This window comes from Triturus cristatus, chromosome 9, assembly GCF_964204655.1.
Source record: "Triturus cristatus chromosome 9, aTriCri1.1, whole genome shotgun sequence".
Taxonomy (NCBI): Eukaryota; Metazoa; Chordata; class Amphibia; order Caudata; family Salamandridae; genus Triturus; species Triturus cristatus.
Window position 1 is genome coordinate 1,286,361,263 of NC_140592.1, and position 25,013 is coordinate 1,286,386,275.

At 48.0% G+C, this 25,013-nt stretch overlaps 1 pseudogene across 1 annotated transcript in view; it reads right to left on the bottom strand.

Annotated features, from left to right (window-relative positions):
* Positions 1–22,064, bottom strand: part of LOC146799783 (putative N-acetylated-alpha-linked acidic dipeptidase) — a 348,737-nt pseudogene extending 326,673 nt beyond the window's left edge. Inside the window, exons 1-2 of the transcript XR_014968969.1 lie at positions 21,947–22,064; positions 17,767–18,057 (exon numbers count right to left, since the gene is read on the bottom strand). The product of XR_014968969.1 is annotated as a putative N-acetylated-alpha-linked acidic dipeptidase (transcript). The remainder of the gene's footprint in view (positions 1–17,766; positions 18,058–21,946) is intronic.
* Between the last annotated feature and the right edge of the window lie 2,949 nt (positions 22,065–25,013).

Here is a 25,013-nt window from a genome sequence, read left to right on the forward strand (position 1 = left end):
TGTGTTGCTGACAGTAACGCCCTGGTTGTGCGTTGCGGACAGTTGGCTCTGTTTCTGTGTTACTCACAGTAAAGCCTTGTTTCTGCATTGCTGACAGTAAGGCTCTGTTACTGTGTTGCTGACAGTAACGCCCTGGTTGTGCGTTGCTGACAGTTAGGCTCTGTTCCTGTGTTGCTGACTGTAACTCCTTGGTTCTGCGTTGCTGACAGTAAGGCTCCTGTCCCTGTGTTGCTAACAGTAAGGCCTTGTTTATGCATTGCTGACAGTAAGGCTGTTTTCGTTTGTTACTCACAGTAAGGCCTTGGTTCTGCGTTGTGGACAGTAAGGCTCTGTTCCTGTGTTACTCACAGTAAGGCCTTGTTTCTGCATTGCTGACAGTAAGGCTCTGTTCCTGTGTTGCTGACAGTAACGCCCTGGTTCTGCGTTGCAGACAGCTAGGCTCTGTTCCTGTGTTGCTGACAGTAACGCCTTGGTTCTGCGTTGCTGACAGTAAGGCACCTGTTCCTGTGTTGCTGACAGTAAGGCCTTGTTTATGCATTGCTGACAGTAAGGCTCTGCTCCTGTGTTACTCACAGTAAGGCCTTGGTTTTGCGTTGCTGACAGTAAGGCTTTGTTCCTGTGTTGCTGACAGTAAGGTCTTGTTTATGCATTGCTGACAGTAAGGCTCTGTTCCTGTGTTGCTGACAGTAACACCTTGGTTCTGCATTGCTGACAGTAAGGCTCTGTTCCTGTGTTGCTGACAGTAAGGCCTTGTTTATGCGTTGCTGACAGTAAGACTCTGTTACTGTGTTACTCACAGTAAGTCCTTGGTTCTGCATTGCTGACAGTAAGGCTCTGTTCCTGTGTTGCTGACAGTAATGCCTTGTTTATGCATTGCTGACAGTAAGGCTCTGTTCTTGTGTTGCTGACAGTAACGCCTTGGTTCTGCATTGCTGACAGTGAGGCTCTGTTCCTGTGTTGCTGACAGTAAGGTCTTGTTTATGCGTTGCTGACAGTAAGGCTCTGTTCCTGTGTTGCTGACTGTAACTCCTTGGTTCTGCGTTGCTGACAGTAAGGCTCCTGTCCCTGTGTTGCTAACAGTAAGGCCTTGTTTATGCATTGCTGACAGTAAGGCTGTTTTCCTTTGTTACTCACAGTAAGGCCTTGGTTCTGCGTTGTGGACAGTAAGGCTCTGTTCCTGTGTTACTCACAGTAAGGCCTTGTTTCTGCATTGCTGACAGTAAGACTCTGTTCCTGTGTTGCTGACAGTAACGCCCTGGTTCTGCGTTGCAGACAGTTAGGCTCTGTTCCTGTGTTGCTGACAGTAATGCCTTGGTTCTGCGTTGCTGACAGTAAGGCACCTGTTCCTGTGTTGCTGACAGTAAGGCCTTGTTTATGCATTGCTGACAATAAGGCTCTGTTCCTGTGTTACTCACAGTAAGGCCTTGGTTTTGCGTTGCTGACAGTAAGGCTCTGTTCCTGTGTTGCTGACAGTAAGGTCTTGTTTATGCATTGCTGACAGTAAGGCTCTGTTCCTGTGTTGCTGACAGTAACACCTTGGTTCTGCATTGCTGACAGTAAGGCTCTGTTCCTGTGTTGCTGACAGTAAGGCCTTGTTTATGCGTTGGTGACAGTAAGGCTCTGTTCCTGTGTTGCTGACAGTAAGGCCTTGTTTATGCGTTGGTGACAGTAAGGCTCTGTTCCTGTGTTGCTGACAGTAAGGCCTTGTTTATGCATTGCTGACAGTAAGGCTCTGTTCTTGTGTTGCTGACAGTAACGCCTTGGTTCTGCATTGCTGACAGTGAGGCTCTGTTCCTGTGTTGCTGACAGTAAGGTCTTGTTTATGCGTTGCTGACAGTAAGGCTCTGTTCCTGTGTTACTCACAGTAAGGCTTTGTTTCTGCGTTGCTGACAGTAAGGCTCTGTTTCTGTGTTGCTGACAGTAAGGCCTTGTTTATGCGTTGCTGACAGTAAGGCTGTGTTCCTGTGTTACTCACAGAAAGGCCTTAGTTCTGTGTTGCTGACAGTAAGGCTCTGTTCCTGTGTTGCTGACAGTAAGGCCTTGTTTATGCGTTGCTGACAGTAAGGCTCTGTTCCTGTGTTGCTGACAGTAAAGCCTTGTTTATGCGTTGGTGACAGTAAGGCTCTGTTCCTTCACAACGGTGACGGATATCCGGACGGGTCACTCCTTCACAACGGTGACGGCTATCCGGACGGGTCACTCCTTCACAATGGTGACGGCTATCCGGACGGGTCACTCCTTCACAACGGTGACGGATATCCGGACGGGTCACTCCTTCACAACGGTGACGACTATCCAGACGGGTCACTCCTTCACAACGGTGACGGCTATCCGGACGGGTCACTCCTTCACAACGGTGACGGATATCCGGACGGGTCACTCCTTCACAACGGTGACGGCTATCCGGACGGGTCACTCCTTCACAACAGTAACGGATATCCAGACGGTTCACTCCTTCACAACGGTGCCGGATATCCCGACGGGTCACTCCTTCACAACGGTGACGGATATCCGGACGGTTCACTCCTTCATAACGGTGCCGGACATCCAGAGGGGTCACTCCTTCACAACGGTGACAGATATCCGGACGGGTCACTCCTTCACAACGGTGACGGATATCCGGACGGGTCACTCCTTCACAACGGTGACGGATAGCCAGACGGGTCACTCCTTCACAACGGTGACGGATATCCGGACGGGTCACTCCTTCACAACGGTGACGGATATCCGGACGGGTCACTCCTTCACAACGGTGACGGATATCCGGACGGGTCACTCCTTCACAACGGTGATGGATATCCGGACGGGTCACTCCTTCACAACAGTGACAGATATCCGGACGGGTCACTCCTTCACAACGGGGATGGATATCCGGACGGGTCACTCCTTTACAACGGTGACAGATATCCGGACGGGTCACTCCTTCACAACGGTGACGGCTATCTTGTCCGCAGAAATATAAATCGAAAAGGATATAATGGGATTTCTATTTTGGCGGACGGGATATCTGTCACCGCTATGACGGAGTGACCTCTCCGCCGAGTTCTACATCAGGTCCATAAAGTCATATTTGCTTTGAGATTCTGTCAAGTTTTATTGAACTTCTCTTAATGGGGCGTTCTGATTGATCTATTATTCGAAGTAGCTTCATGCTTGCTCTCACCCTCGCTCGAAAAAGGAGCTCTTTATGAGTTCTGACTGTAAGTTCCCTTTTACTTCAATACAGGGTTTCATTTCCTTTATGGAACACGCTCATTTGCTGATCAATCTGTGCACGACTATTATTGATTGTGAGCACTACACATTTTTATTGTGATTTGCAGCGCTTATTATCTTTTGTTTAATATAGACGAAAATAAAAAAAAGAATTGCTTACTTAGACAAAATAAATCTTTTAAAAATTTCCAAACTCTCTTTATTGACTCCCTCTAATACATATTAATATTAAATAACTGTGATTTTAGATAGTTTTGGGCAGATTTACAAGCCCCTTGCATCACTTTTGCGCCACTGTTGCGTCACTTTTGTGACGCTGCAGAGGCGTAAACAATGCGTTTCATTTACAACGTGACTCATCTAGGGAGATGCGTCACGTTGTAAAGCCCTGCGTCACATTACACCTGCGTCAGGTATAATGTATGCAGGGTGGGCGTTCCCACGCAGGAAGGCCTCGTACAAGTGACGCAGTGAAATCAACACGACTCCTGCAATGTGTGAATTTTGTGCCAACAGATGAGTCAGAATTTCTGACGCATCTGTCAATCCTTGCGCCATGGTGCGCCGTATTGTAAATACATCACATCCATGGTGGCGCAAGGGTTTTGCAGGCTGGCGCAGGGAAAGTGACGCATCTCTACGGATGCGTTGGTTTCTTGTAAATCTGCCCCTTTGTGTTTCTCCTCTCGCCACAACGGCCAAGGTACAGCGACCCGGCACAGCGAGGTTTAGGGACCGAGATTCATAAACATAAAACTTATTTAAACCTAACTCTCGCTGCAGCAAGAGGAGGGCCTGTACTTTTGTTGCGAATAGTAAGGTTTTGTTTCAGTGTAGCTCAAATATGACCCTTAACCTGTGTTCTTAATAATTAGACCCCTCTTTGTGGCTGACAGAAAAGCCCTGTTCCTGTGTTGCTGACAGCAAGGCCCTGTTCCTGTGTCGCTGACAGTAAAGCCCTGTTCCTCTGTTGCTGACAAGAAGGCCCTGTTCCTGTGTCACTGACAGTAAAGCCCTGTTCCTGTGTCGCTGACAGTAAAGCCCTGTTCCTGTGTCGCTGACAGTAAAGCCCTGTTCCTGTGTTGCTGACAGTAAAGCCATATTCCTGTGTCGCTGACAGTAAAGCCCTGTTCCTCTGTTGCTGACAGTAAGGCCCTGCTACTGTGCTGATGAATAGTATGAACCTGTTTCTATGTTGCTAACAGGACGACCGTGTTTCTGAATTGCTCAAACTAACATCCTTTACCTGAATTTCTAATAATAAGAACCCTGTTGATGGGTTGCTGACAGAATGGCTCCTGATTTTGTGTTGCTGACAGTAAGACCCTGTTTTTTGTTGCCGACAGCAAGTCGCTCTTTCCTACGTTGCTGACAGAAAGACCACATTTCTATGTTGCTAACAGTAAGTCCTCTCTTCATGTGTTGCTTAGAGTGAGGCCTTTGTTCCTGTGTGACTGAAATTAAGGCCCTCTAAGAGTGCTGCTGTCAGTAAGGCTATGGTTCCTGTGGTGCTGACAGTAAGTCCCTGTTTTCATGTTGAAGACAGTAAGTCTAATGCTCCTGTGTTGACCCTGTGTAAGGCTCTGCTCCTATGTTACTAAGTCACTGTTCCTCTGTTGGTGACAGTAAGACCCATCTTCCTCTACTGCCAACAGTAAGTCCCTGTTCCTGTGTAGTAAACAGTAAGACCCTTGTTGCTAACAGTAATCATTGTTCCTGTGTTACTGACAGTAAGACCCCTCTTCCTCTGTTGCTGACAGTAAGGCCTGTTCCTGTGTAGCGAACAGTAAGACCCTTGCTCCTGTGTTACTAACAGAAAGTCACTGTTCCTGTGTAAGACTCCTCTTCTTCTGTTGGTGACAGTATGTCCCTGCTTCTATGTTGCTAACAGTAGGACCCATGTGCCTGGGTTACTAACAGTAAGTCCCTGTTCGAGTGTTGTTGACAGTAAGAACCGAATCCGGTGTTTCTAACAGTAAGAAGCTTGTTCCTGTGTTACTATCAGTAGTTCCCTATTCCTTGTTCATGACGCTAGGACTCCTCTTCCTCTGTTGCTCACAGTACATCCCTGTTCCTGTATTACTAGTAGTAGTTATCTGTTCCTGTGTTGATGCCAGTAAGTCCCTGTTCCTGTGTTGCTGACAGTAAGATCCTAATCCTGTGTTTCTCACAGTAAGAAGCTTGTTCCTGTATTACAATCAGTAGGTCCCTATTCCTTGTTCATGACACTAAGACTTGTCTCCCTCTGTTGCTCACAGTAGGTCCCTGTGTTACTAACAGTAGTTATCTGTTCCTGTGTTTCTGACAGTAAGTCAGTATCCTAGTGTAGCTGACAGTAAGACTGTTCTTTCTTTGTTGCTGACAGTAAGTACCTGTGCCTGTGTTGCTAAAAGTAAGACACTTGTTCCTGTGTGACTAACTTAAGTCACTGTTCCTGTGTTGTTGACAGCAAGACCCCTCTTCCTCCATTGCGGACAGTAATTCCCTGTTCCTGTGCTGCTAACAGTACGACTTTTATCCCTGTGTTACTAACAGTCAGTCCCTGTTCCTACATTGCTAACAGTAAGACCCATGTTTCTCTGCTAGTAACAGTAAGTTACTGTTCCAGTGTTGCTAACACTAAGACCCCTCTTTCTGTGTTGCTAACAGTAAGTCCTTTTTCAGTGTTACTAACAGTTAGGCACTGCCCCTGTTTTGCTAACATTAAAACCCCTCTTCCTCTGGTGCTGGCAGTAAGTCCCTGTTACTGTGGTGCAAAAGGTAAGTCCATGTTCCTGTGTTACTAACAGTAAGTCACTGTTCCTTTGTTGCTGACAATACCTCCCTGTTCCTGTGTTGCTAACAGTAAGACCATTGTTCCTGTGTTACTAACAGTAAGTCCTTGTTCCTGTGTTGGTGACAGTAAGTCCCTGTTCCTGTGTTGGTGACAGTAAGTCACTGTTCCTTTGTTGGTGACAGTAAGACCTTGTTCCTGTGTTGCCCACAGGGAAAGCATAGGATATTAACAATTTCCTTGCCAATGGGGATGGCTCTCCCGGTAAGAGGTTGAGCCACTAGGGGTGCAATCTTTGCTGCAGTTTATCCCAAAACACATGGTCCCCCGTCCTTGGCGGTTCTACCTGAGGTATTAAAACAGGTACAGAACGAGCACAGGGCAGCGCCTGCCCTGGATTTAGGAATGAAACTGATGGGAAATGTTTCTGCAATTATCTTCCATAATGTTGAGCAACATAAAAGGGGAAGCAGCAGTGTTAGCTATCCGCCAAGGCCTGAGGGATTTGCCCCCTGCACAAATTGCTTAAAATTATCAAAGAAACCTATGCTATGCTGGGTAGAGATAATTTAGGAGCCAAACCTGGGAAACTAAAGGTAAAAAGTAATTCTGAGAAGGATAACTCTAAGCAAGCACCTGACTCTAACACGAAGAAGAAGTGAGAAAAATAAAGACAAAACCAAATCATGAGGTGGGTCTTCTATGCAGGCATCTACAGAAAAACATTACAACGTATGTAACTGTGATAATGTTAAACCACCTGACAGCTATCAGGAAACTGATACACGCTCCTCTCGTTCCTTTCAGGGTCCAGCCGACAGATGTTCGGAGAAAGGAGGATGGTTGTTATGTTTAGTAGGGTACCCCAATATAGGCTTGAGCAGTGTCCTGACCCTTCACCTACATTTACCGTACCATTGTACTACATAACGGGTTTTGGTATTGACCTTTTACTGTATAAATGTCGTACGGTTTTCCCTGAAAACTAGCCTTATTAATTATGCATGAGGATTCTCAGAATCACAAAGGATTACCATCTTCTGCATTATAACTATGGATAAGGGTCATCGCTTACGTCATCCTCGGCCGACATGACACAGCAAGGTAGAACGCCTGGGGGTACCTTTTGGGTATATATACACCAGATCTCTGCTGGGATAGGCAGAGGAGAAATACTTCCATGCTAACACACTGACGCGAGACGCTCCTGCACGCAGACACTCCAGCACGTAGTGGTCTGACATCCCTCGCGGGGTGTTCATCTCAAGACCAAGACGGGCCTCCACCAGTTTCTCACTTCAGGTAATGGGATTGGCTTCATCCTAGGGGGATTCTTGGCTCAACACCTACATACATGCTAGGTACACTTAGGTACATCTAGTTAGGTTTGCATTGTAGGAGTACGCATTATTACTGTCATGTATTTATATACCTGCCTGTCTTGATTGTTTTAGCACAATGGTATAAATCTACCATCCATTTACTCTGTTGGTGCTTATAATCATTTATATCTGTTTTTGTCTTATGGTTGTTTCAGCACACCTATTTTACACTAGAATGACACTGGTTCAATAAACGCTTATTGAAACGTCCCCGCCGTTTATTCTGTGTATCTCTCTGAGACTAAGTGAGCACGAGTGACTGAGCGAAAAGTACTGTACTGTTTCCACGATCCCTGATGGATCAGAGTTGTCATGTTCGAGAGTTGCCAAGAACTATGCTCTCCTTGGTAAGAGGAGTGTATTGTGGCACTCTGAGCTAGCTGGTGTACAGGCGAACATATCAGGTGGGGGTATCTGGAATCAGTCTGGACACCAATCCCACAGTCTATGTTGTCTAAGCGCGCAGATCCTATATAAGTTTATAGGAACTACACGGCACGGGCAGAGCAGGGATCGGAAATGCATGTGGAACAAAGCAAGGACCCAAAACGCCCATCTGAATAAATATTTTAAAAAGAAGATACAACTCAAATATTGAAACTTCAATTTAACAATAAGAAAGTAGTTGGACTAAAGGTCAGACATTCCCCGGATTTTAAGGACTCTCATTTTGAACAGGTAATGGGCATTGACAATGCTGGAAAGTGCAGCAGAAGTCTCAATAGTTCGCCAGAACCTGATGGATTGTCTGGTGTGAGTAGTGCTGAGTGAGTATGTCACAGTGGAAACACCTGATACAAGGGTAAGCATCCCAAGTCGGTTATACGAAGTTTATCTACGGCTGGAGCAGGACGTACCAAGATTTATAAATGTGCTCTTTTGGGAGGAACTAGCTCAGGGTTATGACATTTTGATGACCGAAAAAGATTGGCTACCTGACTTCGTAATGGATTGCCAAAACAAGAAACTGTAATTTTACCAGCTTTCTCCGACCTTGTTCCAGAATTATGTAAACATTCATTAGAGCAGAAAGTGAGCTTTGACACTAGCTCCAGCGTTATACTTCAAGCATGTAGGTTGGGAGGATGGTTCATCTTATCATGACACACCTTTGAGGGCAACCCCACAACCCTGGAGACAATACCCGATTAAAAATGAAGCAAAACAAGTTAGGGAGATCCAAAGACAACTTGAATACTGCACATCTTCCCTGAACAACCCTTCGTTTCCTGTGATGAAGCCAGATCAGTCATATTATCTAGTGTTAGATTACAGACACCTGAACACAGCTGCTCGCACATCTGCAGTACAAAATGCACACAGAGCCGCACTAATGAATAACACTGTACGGAAGAAATACAAAACAAAGCTAGCTATCTTTAATGGATTCTTCTGCCAACCATAACTCCGGGAAGCAGGTATTTGACTGCCTTCACAGCGCTAGGCTCACAGAACAATTCTGCCATTTACCCCAGGGGTATAAGAATAACCTTGGACAGTTTTCAGCCAGAGTCACAGAATTACTTGAGAACTTCGATGATCAGACATTATCATATGTCGACAACATTTACTTAACAGATGATGATGTAATGGAATACTTAACCACAGTGAACCGTATAATGTTGGGTTCACTCACATGGGCCATAGATTCAATTTTAAAAAAATCAAAAATTGCCCACCTCAGTGAGTTATTTTTGGGATATGAACTGTCAAGTGAAGGCAAGAGACTGGCAACCCATTTTTTTGAAAAATGTACATTGCTCCAACCTCCAATTACTCTGAACAGGCTAAATCCATATCAGGATTTTTAAATTTTGGCAGAACATACATTCCTAATTACACAGAACCGGTAAAACCATTCTACAACCTCATATGTCCAGACTTTTTTAGAACTATTACTATCAAAGGGGACCCCCTCTACAGATGACTAAGGTCAGGGAGAAGAGGGGAAAACGACTGAAAATATACATAGAACAAGCTCCCTCACGACCTATATTTCTTTAACTATTTGAAAAAAATCTAGTATGGGCTTGACATTAATGTATACACAATTCAACGCCTCAATAATATAATCTGTTTATCATAATTTTATTATTCAAGACAATTACATCAAAATTACCTTTAGTTTTTTTCCATTTTTTTATAATACACTAAGAACATACATTTGCATTTAAATTTAGTTTTTTTCCTTTATACATGATTGGTCACTACCAACTCCTGGTAGGCGGATATAACATTTTAATTTGGACCCATGACAAATACAAAACAGTTGTTCTTTTGTTACAATTCTCAAACTCACTCAATCACAACCACACACATCACATTCACACTACACCCAAAACCAATATTCATATCTGGGTCATGGGGAGACTTTGAACTAATTAGCCTCCACAACCCTGTCGGATAAGATGGTACAACAGGGTTTGACAATAAGGTTGACGCGCGTTTCGGTGGGCTAAAAGTAGATGGAAAACCCCCTTCTTCAGGACCTTGCCGAATAGAATAGTTTATTACAGCCAACCACGGGGTACCTAAAACATGTAAACAATTAATTGTAATTGTGTGAGCCCGTACAGTATATAACATATAGAAGTATTGACTGGACTAAAGACGGACAATATAAAAGATTATTGCTACCCACGCTTAACATAGAACCGCCACCGGAGAAGAGTCCATCGTTAAAGAATCCCCTGTGCATGTCATACCTGAGGCCTCCCACGCTCACACTGGGGAACGTCAGGCTGAATAGTGCAAATAATAAAAGGTTTGGCCTAAAAGTATCATCCGATATTCCAACGAGGTTATTTATAATAGAGAGACAGACTATACACACAAGTGAAAAATGAGGAAAAAGACTCATGCTATAGAGTTATCATGTATTATTTATATACAAAACAGAGTTTCCTTATGTGACACCCCCTAAGGTAAGTAATGCCTGTTTGATACTCACAGAGGGTACAATAGTGCTTCTAAGCGCTTGATACTGCCAGCACTGATGAGGTCAGTGGCTACGAGTGAGTGAGTGCTTCAACAAACCACAGTGAAGAAGATTTGAACAAGCAATAAAATATTTTGATGAATGTCAGGTCTTAAATTATGAACGGGCAGGTGGTATAAGTACCGAATAATGGCCCTTACCTATTATGATGTGGTTTATATGGTTTCTCTGTAGCTCTGAATGGGGCTCCAAACACCTAAGTAAGATTGTCAGCACCAATGCGGGAAATATGAAGAGAGTTTGCAAATGAAAGCACACCTAGAACGATGGGGCATATTAACAAGGGGTTTATCTCCGCTTTTTTGGCATTAAAAGCCAAAGAAGCGGAGATAAAAATATTGCCCTATCAACAACAGGGTGCTAACTTGCAAAATCGCATGTTAGCACCCTTTTTCACTATGCTTCCCTTTGCATCTCTAATTTATCTATTTTTTTAAAATGCCCCCGGGATTTGGCACCCCCGGGAGCCAATTACGAAAGAAGCGCGGTTCATTTTTTAAAACTTTTCGGACAAAATTCGCGCTGGGTGCTCGATTCTCGCCGATTTTTTTTAATGCTTTTTTTGGCCCTGGGTGTCCTTGTGGGACCCCCTGAGCAGGCCTAGGGGGTCAGGGTGTTTCTACCCTGCCCCCTTTTTGTGTTTTGTGCCTTTGTTTCTTAGGTTTCTGGTGCTTCGGTTCTACCGAGGCACAAGATGGCTGCCAACACTTCCTGATTTGGAGTGTTGACAGCCAATTAAAATACAGCTTGTGTACGGCAGGGTGCGCGCTGAGCGCGCATAGGGTGCGCGGATCCTCCGAGGCCATAGATATATATGTACTTTTAAATGTAATTTACTCAGGAACAACTGAACGGATTTACACCATTTAAGCAAAAGGCACGAGTCTGAACTGAGGACTACCAAAAGTTTTGAAAATTTCGCGAACATTCGTCAATCGGCGCCAAAGTTGTTCCAAATAGAATGTTGCGGATTTCCTATGGAAAATAGGTCCTAACTATAACTACCTACTGGCGACCGCCAGTAGGTAATATACATGTACAAGTAAATGTATATATCAAGTTCTTTATGCTTTGAGCTGCCAAGTGGCATGAATGCGCGTGTGTAACACTTTTCAAATGCTTGTAATATTGATAGTTCTTATTATCTTCGTTTATGCTCGTGTGTGACCGATTGGCTTTAAGTAGCTTTTATCTAATATACGTATGAAGACTGGGGGGGCAAGTGCCCGAGTTAGGCTAGGTAGGAAAGAATACCAATCCTGCATACACACAAATTAATCAATCAATCAATCAGGGAATTATTTAGCGTGCTTCTCACCCATGAGGGTCTCAAGGAGCTGGAGGAGGGGGGGCAGTCGAAGAGCCATGTCTTGAGGGTCTTCCTGAAGACGTGCAGCGTGGTGGTGCGCCTGGTGTTGATCGGCAGCTCATTTTAGGCATTGGCCGCGATGTAGGAGAAGGTTCTTCCACCTGTCGGCGGATCGGAGGTTCCTCTTTGGTATGTTGAAGGAAATCCTATTTTTGAGATATTGAGGTCCAGTGTAGTGGAGGCACTTGTAGGCATGGGTGAGTGTCTTGAAAGTTACTCTCTTCCCAATGGGGAGCCAGTGGAGGTTGGGCAGGTGTTGGGTGATGTGTTTGCGTCGAGGAATGCCGAAGACGAGTCTGGCTGCGGTGTTCTCTACGGTCTAGGGTTTATAGAGCAGAAACTTGTTGATCCCGATGTAGATGAAGTTTCCGTAGTCCAGTCTGCTGGTTATGAGTGCGGGGGTGACAGCGGTCCTCCTTGACTTCGGGCGGATCCATTTGAAGGTCTTGCGGAGGATGCGGAGAGTGTTGAAGCAGGTGAAGGTGACTGCATTGACCTGTCGGGCCATGGAGCGGGAGGAGTCGAGTATGATACCGAGGTTTCGGGCGTGGTCTGTAGGGGCGGGGGGCTGCCGAGGGTGGTGTGCCACCCGATTTTTTCCCAAGAAGAGGGGGAGGGACCGAGGACTGGGACCTCTGTTTTCCACGAGTTGAGCTTCAGGCAGCTGCTGCTCATTCAGGATGCGACATCTTCCATTCCTTGCTGGAAGTTGAGTCTGGTGCTGATGGGGTCCTTGGTGAGAGAGAGGATGAGCTGGGTGTCGTAGGTGTAGGATACTATGCTGAGTCTGTGCTGTCTTTTTCCTAAAGTTGCTTTCTCTTTCCACATTAAAGTATGACACACATTTTGCTTTTGTGATGTTTGGAGTAGCTTTCACAGAAACACCAACCTTGCTGGCACAGAACACTTTGTGGGAATACTATCATGCTGCCTCAGCATTTGGTGCAAGGCCCCTCACGGAGGTAACACAAACTAGTTTTATTATTACATCCATAAGGCAACACAGCTAATTGGTTGCCCTATCACAATCTCGACTCGAGGCAAGGATGCCATCCTAACATAATCAGAGGAGACACTTCTGAAGACTTCGAGGGGGTCCCTCCATGCTGAAGCTTTCGTCTAGCAGCTGACTGACATCTCAGTGAGGGGTGTCCAGTTAGTGGCCAAAACAGGACCCTAGTTCTCACCCTCCAGGTAAAGGTGTTGGATCATCCTAAGGGGATTTTCTTGGCAGAACGCACATTCACACCCTAGCCACGAAACTTAGGGTTAGCTTCTTTAGAGTACGCTCGATTGCCATTATCCTCTATATGTATGCACATACAACTTGTCTCAACAAGATGGTGGAGCTCTTCGTTTCATTTTCTGTGTTGACACTCATTATAACTTTTATCTGCTTCTGTGCATTAATCATGCCAGCCTATATTCTATACAAGAATAATTCTGGTTCAATAAATATTAAAAACGCCCCTTTGTGTATTCTTTGTATATTTCTCTGAGCAAAAGAAAGCATGAGTGACTGGGCGAAAGATTGAAGTCTGTCGCCACGGTTCCTGAGGGACCAGCGTTGTCATGTTCAGTGGCTGCCAAAACTGTTGACTCCCTGTTCGAGTGTAACGGTGGCACTGCAAACTAGCCAGTACAAGGGTCAAAATATCCCACGGGTGCATGGAATCTCTCTGGCACCATCCTAAGTTGATGTTGTCTACAAACGTGCAGTTCCAACTGATTGGTGGAAACTACATGACAGTAATTCACTGTTCCTGTGTTGTCGACAGTAAGATCACTTTTCCTCTGTTGCTGACAATAAGTTCCTCTTCCTGTGTTGCTAAAAGTAAATCCCCATTCATGTGTTACTAACAGTAAGTCTCAGATCCTGTGTTACTGACAGTAAGAGCCCTCTTCCTCTGTTGCTCACAGTAGGTCCCTTATTCTGTGTTGCTAAAAGTAAGTCCCTCTTCCTGTGTTACTAACAGTAACACCCTTGTTCCTGTGTTGCTGGTATTAAGTCCCTCTTTCCGTGTTGCTAACAGCAAGACCCCTCGTCCTCTGTTAATGACAGTAAGTTACTGATCCCATGTTGCTGACAGTAAGACCCCTCTTCCTGTGTTACTAACAGTAAATCCCTGTTGCTGTGTTGCTAACAGCGTGGACGCGCGTGAGGTAGATGTATTTCCGCGCTAGCTGCTTGACGCTTCTGATGCTGATATAATCATTTTTAAATTGCTTTTAACGCTGGTTACTGCTGTGCACTAAATATTTTAACTTTGCTCCTGGAATTAAATATTGTGCCTTCGCTTGTGAATAACTGTGCGGGAGGTCAAAATAACATGTCAATTACCTGATTGTTCTTTGTGGCCATTACATCCGGTTGCTCTCCCCGGTCCACCGCGGGTCTTAGTCCTGATCGTGTGGAGGGAGGCTGCTTCCGGCAGATTGAGGGTTGGCGGTCTAGTCCCCACTCTCCACCATAAAAACCCATGCAGAGCGGAGCGCGCAGCGGACGCGTGCAGCGGGTGCGTGCAGCGGGCGCACCAAAGGCAAGCCCGTCTGCACCCGTCCGTGCCTGGACGTCGCCAGGAGCCAGGGACCCTGGCCAATACATTGTTAAATACGGCCCGTTCCAGCAAATACATTACTCTAGACAGGAGTTAATGGTTCTACGGGCCGACCCACTCCCTCCTTGCCGGACAGAGATCTGGCCAGTTCCTGAAGGCCCTTTCTCTTGTTGAGTATGCTGATTCCAGGTTAATCATGTGGAGACGATACTGACCTGTAAGGGATCTTCTAGGCTGCTTTGCAATTCTATCTCCCACAGCCCAGAACCTGCCATCTTTCTTGGCCAGGACACAGACACTCCCGTGGATAAACCTCTGAAGGGATGGAAAAGCCTGCTGTGTGACATCCGACCCCTGCCTAAACACTTCACTGAGGTCTGCATGTGGTAATTTTCTACTCTTAGGTGATTTTAACATTCATAGCGAATGTCCTTCCAATGCAGATACACAGACCCTCCTGGCAGATCTATCCCTTTTGGGCTTATCCAAGCCTAATGAAGGCCTAACCCACATAGCCGGCCACACATTAGACTTAATTTTCTCAAATTCTCCCAGGATCCAGTGTGAACCCCCCCAACCACTTACCTGGTCTGATTATTTCTCTATCGAATTTTTTATTCAGGACCCAATAGAACCTAAGAAACCCAAATCGGTCACATTTCACACTCGTAGGCAGTGGCAGAAAGACTCCTGAGAGAGCTTTCAAACCTCCTTTTTAAGGCCTCAAAACTCTGTATCTGACAATGTAGAAGAAGTGTCAGCTAAATATAGCTCTGCTGTCTCAACAGCTGTTGACCACATTGCCCCATTATAATCTCTCCGTATTCATCCTAAAAGCCCACAGGCAGTTTGGTTCTCGCCTCAGCTGCGAGTCCAAAAACAACTTTGCAGGAAATATGAGAGGAGTTGGCGTGCTACCCATGATGGGAAGGACAGAGATCGGTTCTATACCACTCTGTCCACCTATCATAAAAACATTAAAACAGCTCGAAAAACTCATATAGCATTGCAATTAGCCCAGGCTGGTAACGCCCCTAACATTTGGCATCAAATCCTTCAGTCCTTCATCAGCCCTGAGGTCTGTGAAAGTTCTGAGGCCCCTTCCCAATTGCTATGTGATGATATTGCTCTCTACTTCACCCAGAAAATAGAGCTTATCTATGAAAAAATCAGCTCGGCAGGAAACCAGCTGCAGACCCTAACGGCATTTGACCAATTAAAACAGACAAATCCTCAGCTGACAGAGCACTTCCCCCCACTTACATCAGCAGAGGTTCAACTATTGATCTATAAGATAAAATCTGGATCCCCTTCGGACCTCATCCCCGCTAAAGTTATCCCTCCCTTGGCCAATGATCTGTCTCCCTCGATTCAATCTCTCATTAATCGCTCCCTGAGAGAAGGCCATGTACCGTTAGAATAGAGAGTTGCACAGGTCAGACCGATCCGCAAGAACACTAAAGTCCCCTGGACGGATCTCTCAACCTCCGCCCTATTTCGCTCCTTCCATTTCTGAGCAAATTAATGGAGAAACACGTCAACACTCATCTCTCTAATCATGTCGAACTCACGGGCTGCTTAGACCCCTCCCAGTCCGGCTTTAGGCCCAAATACAGCACCGAACCAGCACTACTAGTGGTCACGGATAACATCAGGATGACCCCAGATAAGGGCCATTCTATGATTCTGGTGCTATTGGGCCTATCTGCCGCGTTCGACACAGTATCACATCCTACATTGCTCAGAAGACTAAAGGAGATCGGACTAAGAAAATCGGCCTTACAATGGATGACAAGCTTTTTATCAGCTCGCTCCCACATTCTCAACTTAGGCCCGTATCGTTCAGCCCCAACAGAACTGTCCAAGGGAGTTCCTCAGGGCTCATGTTTGAGCCCTACACTGTTTAACATCTGTGTCGCTCCTTTGGCCAATCTTCTGAGGACGCATGGGTTTATCCCCATATCCTATGCCGACGACACTCAGCTGCTCTTTCCATTCGACAAATTCTCTCCTTCTGTGCAGTCGGCCTTCTCTAACGGTATGAGAGCTATCTCCCACTGGGTGAAGAGTAATTCCCTCCAGTGCAATGTGGGAAAAACAGAGATTATGCTCTTCGGAGAAGCCTCGTCCTTATGGACGCCAGAATGGTGGCCGATTGATCTAGGCCCTCATCCTGCCCCCAAGCTGACGGTTAAAGCTTGGGTATTTGTTTGGACCAAGCCCTGACTTTGAAGGAGCATGCTGCTCAAACTGCAGGTTCCTGTTTCCACACAATAGGCCTGCTCCCTCGAGTCTTCCCTCTGCTCCCTGACGCAACCCGGCAAACTTTAATTCAGGCACTTGTATTAAGCCGTCTGGACTACTGTAACGGCCTGCTGATCTCCGCTAATGATGCCCCGCTCAGCAGACTGCAGGTAGTCCAGAACACGGCGGCGCGACTGGTCCTCAATGCTCCTCCTAGGACTCCTTCCCGCCCTCTTCTTATGCAGCTGCACTGGCTTCGTATCCGCCAACGGGTACGATTTAAGATCAGCTGCATTATCCACAAGTCACTGCTTAATTTAGGCCCCTCTTACCTCTCGGAGAAATTCACGCCCTATGTACCTTCCAGACCCTTCGCTCGGGTGCCAAACATCTCCTTGTTGTACCTCGAGTAAGAAAGGCTAGATTGGGAGGAAGAGCCCTCTCCCATCTTGGTCCTCGATATTGGAACGAGCTTCCCATACTTTTGAGACAATACACCGATCACTTACAATTTAGGGAGCTGCTGAAGACCACTCTTTTCAACGCCTGATTCTGCTGTCGCTGCAATACATCCTCACGGTCCGTCCTAAGCGCAGAGATACCCCTTCGGGGGTCGATTCTAGCGCTATATAAGTAAATAAATATGAATAAATAAACAGTAAGACCCTTTCCCTGTGTTGCTAACAGTAATACCCCTCTTCTCTGTTGCTGACAGTAAGTCTCTGTTCCTGTGTTACTGACAGTAACACCCTTGTTCCTGTGTTACTAGCATTAAGTCCCTCTTTGTGTTGCTAACAGCAAGACCCCTCGTCCTCTGTTAATTACAGTAGGTTACTGATCCCTTGTTGCTGACAGTTAGACCCCTTTTCCTGTGTTACTAACAGTAATGCCCCTCTTCTCTGTTGCTGAGAGTAAGTCTGTGTTCCTCTATTATTGACATTAAGTCCCTTTTCCAATGCTGCTGACAGTAGGACTCTTGCTCCTATGTTATTAACAGTTAGTCACTGTTACTGTGTTGCTGACAGTAAGACCTCTCTTTCACTGTTGCTGACAGTATGTCCTTCCCCTTTGTTGCTCACAGCAAGACCCCTCTTCCTCTGTTGCTGGCAGTAAGGCACTGTGCCTCTGCTGCTGACAGTAATGCTCTTCTCCTGTGTTGCTCACAGTAAGACCCTCCCCCCCTGGTTCCTATGACCGGTACTTCTCTGGTTCCGCGTGGTACTCACCGGAGGTTCTTGTCAATGTTCTCAGCCTTGATTTCCTCCAGGAGCCTTCGGCTGTATTTGGGGTCCCCATCCTGACTCATCCGTTGCAGCCAATCAGGGAGGTCCGGAGCGATGGCAAACCTTCCGATGACGAGTCCAATGACGAACACGGTGACGACTGCAAGGGTGGCGGCCACAACCTTAGTGAGGGTCGCCATATCTTCCTGAAGGTCAGACCTTACAGACACTCCACACCAGGGGGTGCAGGAGAACGCCAGGGGGCCCTTGAAAGGAGTCTGTCCACACCAAACTCTATCAACACAACATAAGGAGAACGTTAAACCACCACCCACACCAGGCTCTGCCAACACCACCCTAAAAATACCATCTCACATCCTTTCAAAGCAGGTAGTGCCAACTTACAACCAAGGGAACCTTCAAGCCACTATACACACCAGGCTGTGTGAACTCAATATCAGAACATTAAACCACCACCCACACCAGGCTCTGCCAACACCACACCATATATACCATCTTACATCCTTTCAAAGCAGGCAGTGCCAACTTACAACTAAGGAAACCTTCAACCCACTACACACACCAAGATGTATCAACACAACATCAGGAGAATATTAAACTACCACCCACACCAGGCTCTGCCAACACCACACCATATATAGCATCTTACATCGTTTCAAAGCCGCCAGCAGTGCCAACTTACAACCCAAAAATCCTTCAAGCCACTATACACACCAACTGTATCAACACAACATCAGGAGAACGTTAAACCACCACCCACACCAGGCTCTGCCGACACCACCCCCAAAATACCAACTTGCATCATTTCAAAGCAGGCAGTGCCAACTTACAACCAAGGGAACCTTCAAGCCACTATACACACCAGGCTGTGTGAACTCAATATCAGAACATTAAACCACCACCCACACCAGGCTCTGCCAACACCACCCCAAAAAGACCATCTTACATCCTTTCAAAGCCGCCAGCAGTGCCAATTTACAACCAGAAAATTCTTCAAGCCACTATACACACCAGGCTGTGTGAACTCAACATCAGGAGACCGGTCACCGTCTGAGGATGACAACCTTGCAAACACAACGGCAGAGACACCATCAGTTTTCTGCCCACACCGGGTGTTGTGCCAAAGAAGAGACACGTTGAGATGTCTTCTAAGAGCTGGCTTTGCCAACACAGCGCCAGAGAGACATTCAAACTCCGGCTTATAAAAGTCTGCACCGGTACAGCGTCAGAGACTGGTTCAGAGTTCTGTCGATGCCAAGCTGTGCCAACGCAAAGCGGAGCAAACCTTGACCTCTGCACCAACCAGGCTACAGCAGAAGAGGGCCAGGAGAACTGCAAACATTTGTCAACACCAGACTTGGTGAAAACCATACCAAGATCTGCAGACTCCTGCTCACTCAGGGCGGCCACATCACAAAACTAAACAAACCTCCACCCTCTGCTCACACACACCTGTGAGACACAACAAACCACTGACCACAACAGAACGTGCACCTGGAGGAGGAGAACTTCCAAGCCACTACCCAGGGGTTAGCAACACAAAACCCATGGACATTCACCCTCCAGCCTGCGGGGGGGGGGGGGTGTCAACACAGCACCAGAGATGCCTTCAGACTGCACCTAACAACCAGCAGCAACAGCACCACTCTAAACGAGGTGGTTTCGCCAGTCCTAAAATCTCTAAATTGGCTCCCCTATGAAGCACGAATCCAGCTAAAAAGTGCCACGATGACACACAAAGCTATCCACCTCATGACACCCAGGTATCTGGCGCAAAAACTTGAACTTTCTTGTGGTGTAAGAGCCTCCAGAAGCGCTACTACCTTACTCTTGAAGCCACCTATCCTTAACAAAAAAAGAACCTCTAACAGAGCCTTCTCCGGCGCGGCTCCAAAGATATGGAACTCTCTTCCTCCAGAAATACGCAGAATCACCAGAACAACGGTGTTCAAGCTGGAAGTCAAAAGATTCCTGTTGAATAAACTCCTCCATTAATTGGACTAAACCCTGGGCCCGTTGACATTGTTCTTTCTTCCTTGTCGTTACACTCTACTGTGTTTAACATATCTTCCATGTGAAGTCTCGTGCACTTTATGATTCTTTTGTGTATTTTACTTGTGATTGTTACGTTATTAGCCTTTCTGTTCTAATGTGATTGTTAAGCGCTCTGATATCCCTTGGGATCTTGTTCGCGCTATATAAAACTTTATAAAAATAAATAAATAAGATGCACAACTGAGTCAACATAACACTACAGCGACCTTACAAATCCCGTAGTAACCAGGCTTAGACGGCAGCACTTCAGCAAAACCTTAACTTCTGCCCACACCGGGTTTGCCAACACCTAGAGAGTCCTCGCGTTTCTACCCACAGCAAGCACCAAGGAAATCTACGAACTTCTGCCCACAACAAGCTGTGCCAATATGGCACCAAGGAAATCTTAAAAACTTTCGCCCACAGTAAGCCATGGCCACAAGGAACTCTTCAAACTTCTACCCGCAGCAAGCTGTGCCAACATGACACCAAGGAAATCTATGAACTTCTGCCCACAGCAAGCCGTGCCAATATGGCACGAAATATATCTTCAAACTTCTGCCCACAGCAAGCTGTGCCAACATGGCACCAAGGAAATCTATGAACTTCTGCCCACAGCAAGCTGTGCCAATATGGCACGAAAGATATCTTCAAACTTCTGCCCACAGCAAGCTGTGCCAACATGGCACCAAGGAAATCTTCAAACTTCTGCCCACAGCAGGCTGTGCCAACCTGGCCCCAAGGAAATCTTCAAACTTCTGCCCACAGCAAGCTGTGCCAACATGGCACCAAAGTTATCATCAAACTTCTGCCCACAGCAGGCTGTGCCAACCTGGCCCCAAGGAAATCTTCAAACTTCTTCCCACAGCAAGCTGTGCCAACATGGCATCAAAGATATCTTCAAACTTCTGCCCACAGCAAGCTATGCCAACATGGCACCAAAGATATCTTCAAACTTCTGCCCACAGCAAGCTGTGTCAACATGGCACCAAAGAAATCTTCAAACTTCTGCCCACAACAAGCTGTGCCAACATGGTACCAAGGAAATCTTCAAACTTCTGCCCACAGCAAGCTGTGCCAATATGGCACCAAAGATATCTTCAAACTTCTGCCCACAGCAAGATATGCCAACATGGCACCAAAGATATCTTCAAACTTCTAACCACAGCAGGCTGTGCCAACCTGGCCCCAAGGAAATCAAACTTCTGCCCACAGCAGGCTGTGCCAACATGGCACCAAGGAAATATTCAAACTTCTGCCCACAGCATCAGAGTGACCTCCACCCTCTGCCCTCAACAGACTGTGCCAACAAAACCACAACGAGGTGGCAATTATCTACCCACAGGAGCACACACTACCACACCAGAGGATGCAGGAGTGACCTCACTTCACTGGGAAACCCCCCCCCCCCCCCCAAAGACTCTGCCCTCACCAGGCTGTGCCAATGCAACCACCAGGACGCGCCAACCCTCTACCCACAGGACCAGAGAGTGACTTCACCTCACTAGGACCCCCCCCCCCCCCACTTCCCCGCCCCCAGACTCTGCCCTCACCTGGCTGTGTGAGCACGAGAAAGCGCTGCTCACTCCAGGGAAACCTTCAAGCCGCTACTCACACTTGACGTGGCCTCGCCAGCTGTCCCACAGGAGGGCGTGCCAACACCCCGATGAGCTGTGCCACCTGCCACCCCTCCTGCCTGCACGGGTGAGAGGAGCCCGGCTGTGCCCGCCGCTGGCGAATCACTCGCCCCCCCCCCCCCCCCTTCTTCTGAGCCGCCCCCAAGGCGAGAAAATGACACAACATCAAAGGTCAAGAAACGTTTCCCAGGCGCAGCGCCCAAAATAAACAGCGCTCGCCTCGGGGCGCTGTGCCAGAGGCTGCAGTGAGGGATCTTTGAGCTGTGCAGGTCTTAAGATGCCAGCCAAGGGAGAGACACCTTCCTCTGCAGGGGGGAGGGGGGGGGGGACTAGCGCTTTAAAGGGCAGCGCTAATTCACTCACTGCCCAGCCGTCCCCCGGCCCTTCCTGAATCCAAACGCGCACAAGTCTGACAGTAACTTCGCCCTTTGACTGCCAGCCTTGCGGCTATAAGTCTCGCGCGCGCGCTCGCGCACCGCTGGCAGATTTACCCTCACTGTCCCTCTTTGTTTCTTCTCTTTTCTCTCTCTTGGGCTCTGCATTAGTATCCAGCCCTGTGTGAGGGGGGCGCGCGCACACTTGTCCTCGTGCACGGTCTCGCTCTCTCCTGCCAGGCAGCTGTCCATTAGGGTGACATATCTGGACAGGGTGGGGAGGGGAGAGAAGGGAGCGAGGGCATTGATAGCACCCTTCAGGTCCTGCAGGCGGATGTGCCTAACGTCACCGCCGCCCCGCCACTGTCCCTGTCCCTGTCCCTGTCCGCGTCCCTGTCCCTATGCTGCTATACGTCACCGCCGCCCCGTCCCTCTCCACGTCCCTGTCCTTGTCCCTGTCCCTGTCCCCGTCCCTGTCCTTGTCCCCGTCCCTGTCCTTGTCCCCGTCCCTGTCCTTGTCCCCGTCCCTCTCCATGTCCCTGTCCCCGTCCCGTCCCTGTCCCCATCCCCGTCCCTGTCCTTGTCCCCGTCCCTGTCCTTGTCCCCGTCCCTGTCCCCGTCCCCGTCCCTGTCCCTGTCCTTGTCCCCGTCCCCATCCCTGTCCCTGTCCTTGTCCCCGCCACTGTCCCTGTACCTGTCCCTGTCCCTGTCCACGTCCCTGTCCCTATGCTGCTATACGTCACCGCCGCCCCGTCCCTCTCCACGTCCCTGTCCTTGTCCCTGTCCCTGTCCCCGTCCCTGTCCTTGTCCCCGTCCCTGTCCTTGTCCCCGTCCCTGTCCTTGTCCCCGTCCCTCTCCATGTCCCTGTCCCCGTCCCGTCCCTGTCCCCATCCCCGTCCCTGTCCTTGTCCCCGTCCCTGTCCCCGTCCCCGTCCCTGTCCTTGTCCCTGTCCCTGTCCTTGTCCCCGTCCCTGTCCCTATCCTTGTCCCTGTCCCCGTCCCCGTCCCTGTCCCTGTCCTTGTCCCTGTCCCCGTCCCCGTCCCCGTCCCTGTCCCTGTCCTTGTCCCCGTCCCCGTCCCTGTCCCTGTTCTTGTCCCCGTCCCCGTCCCTGTCCCCGTCCCTGTCCCTGTCCCCGTCCCTGTCCTTGTCCCTGTCCCTATCCTTGTCCCTGTCCCCGTCCCCGTCCCTGTCCCTGTCCTTGTCCCCGTCCCCGTCCCTGTCCCTGTCCTTGTCCCCGTCCCTGTTCTTGTCCCCGTCCCCGTCCCTGTCCCCGTCCCTGTCCCTGTCCCCGTCCCTGTCCTTGTCCCTGTCCCTATCCTTGTCCCTGTCCCCGTCCCCGTCCCTGTCCCTGTCCTTGTCCCCGTCCCCGTCCCTGTCCCTGTCCTTGTCCCCGTCCCTGTCCCTGTCCCCGTCCCTGTCCTTGTCCCCGTCCCTGTCCCTGTGCTGCTAATTCGCCGATGATGCCGTTTTGGAGACTTTATACATTCAAAGAAGATGGTGGTTAATAAAACAGAAACGAATACAATGGTATGTGGAAAAAATGCGCAAAAAATGTAGGTCCTTTTTATTGGGGGTTCCACAATAACCAGGGTACATTCTCTCTGTTATTTTGGGATCTTATTCTCAAGTCAAGGTGTCTGGATCCAGCAGGCTCTAAACACCGGATCAAAGACGAGTAGAACTCCAGTAGTGCTCCAGTTCCAGTAGTGCTCCAGTATTGCCCCCAATAGTATCCCTGTAATGTCCCAGTAGTGCTCCCAGTAGTGTTCCAATATTGCTCAGTAGTGCCCCACTAGTGCCCCAGCAGTGCTCCAGTAGTTTCCAGTATTACCCCTGTAATGTCCCAGTAGTGCTCCAGTAGAGCCCTCAGTAGTGCTCAATAGTGCTCCAGTGTTGCTTCGGTAGTGCTCAGTGGGGTCCCTCTAGTTCTCCCAGTAGTGCTCCAGTAGTGCCTCAGTAGTGCTCCCAGTTGTGCACCAGTGGTGTCTCAGTAGTGTCTCAGTGGTGCTCCCAGTTCCCCAGTAGTGTTACCAATAGTGCACCAGTAGTGTTTCAGTTGTGCCTCAGTACTGCTCCCAGGAGTGCTCAGCAGTGTCCCAGTGGTGCTCCTAATAGTGCCTCAGTAGTGCCCCCACTTGTGCCCCATTAGTGCTGTCAGTAGTGTTGCCGGTAGTGCTCCAGTAGTACCCCTGTAATTGCCTTGTATCAGTCCAAACAACCCCTTATGGTGATAGGTTAAGACAACCTTTATTGAAAGCTAGCCTAGTGGTAGCTAGGGAGAGCAGCCTTCAGGCTAAGTCTTGAAGGAATGTAAAGCAGCTTGTTTTACCAGTCTATAATCTCTTGAGTCACTAAATGAAAGGAGAACCACACAAGAGATATATAAAATATATGTATTTATTACTCAACACTCTCTTCTAACCTCTTGTTTAAATCGTTTTTATTAACCTTTTTGTTTTAGCACATTTATCAATAAAACATACAGTCAGAAGATCACTCATGGAACAGATGAAAAAAGGGGGAGAGGAGAAAATTAATTGCCAGCGGCTGGGTACACTGTGTCTAATAACAACATGGCAATGAAAATTCAGGGTGCATTAATTACATCAAAGATTGCGGCAATGTCCCAAGAAAGACAAATCCCAGCATCGAGTAGTATGTGAGTAATGCAGGAGCAGTGCAGTTCAAACGTAACCGGGGACATAGGGCACAACAAAATGAGGACAACGAAAGCTAATGAAGGGTAGGATAGAGTCGCGCACGACCTGCCGCCGCAGCCAATTTCGCTGGAGGACCGCAAACACCTCTAAGACTCAGTGGCAGCGGGGTTCTGTGGCAGAGGGGCAGTGGCAGTCTAGGTGTCAGTGTTAGTCCGCAGTCGCGTCAGTGGGGGAGGCACCCTGAGTGATAATCCTCTGTGGTGCAGGTGGGGAATGGATCCCGTGTCTTGGAGACCATCGCATCCCATTGAGGTGATAGGGGGAACATACGAATACCAAGCAGGTCTTCTCTGCACAGCATCGCACCCTCCGCCCTCGCCCAGTTGGATAAGGATCGGCGCCAAGCAAGAGGGTGGGGCAGTAGGGGGGATTTCCAGCGCTTAGTGATCAGGCGCTTGGCTGTTATTAGGCCTAGGTCTAGAAACCGTGTGGCAGCTCTATATTTCTTGTTTCTGCCGAAAAG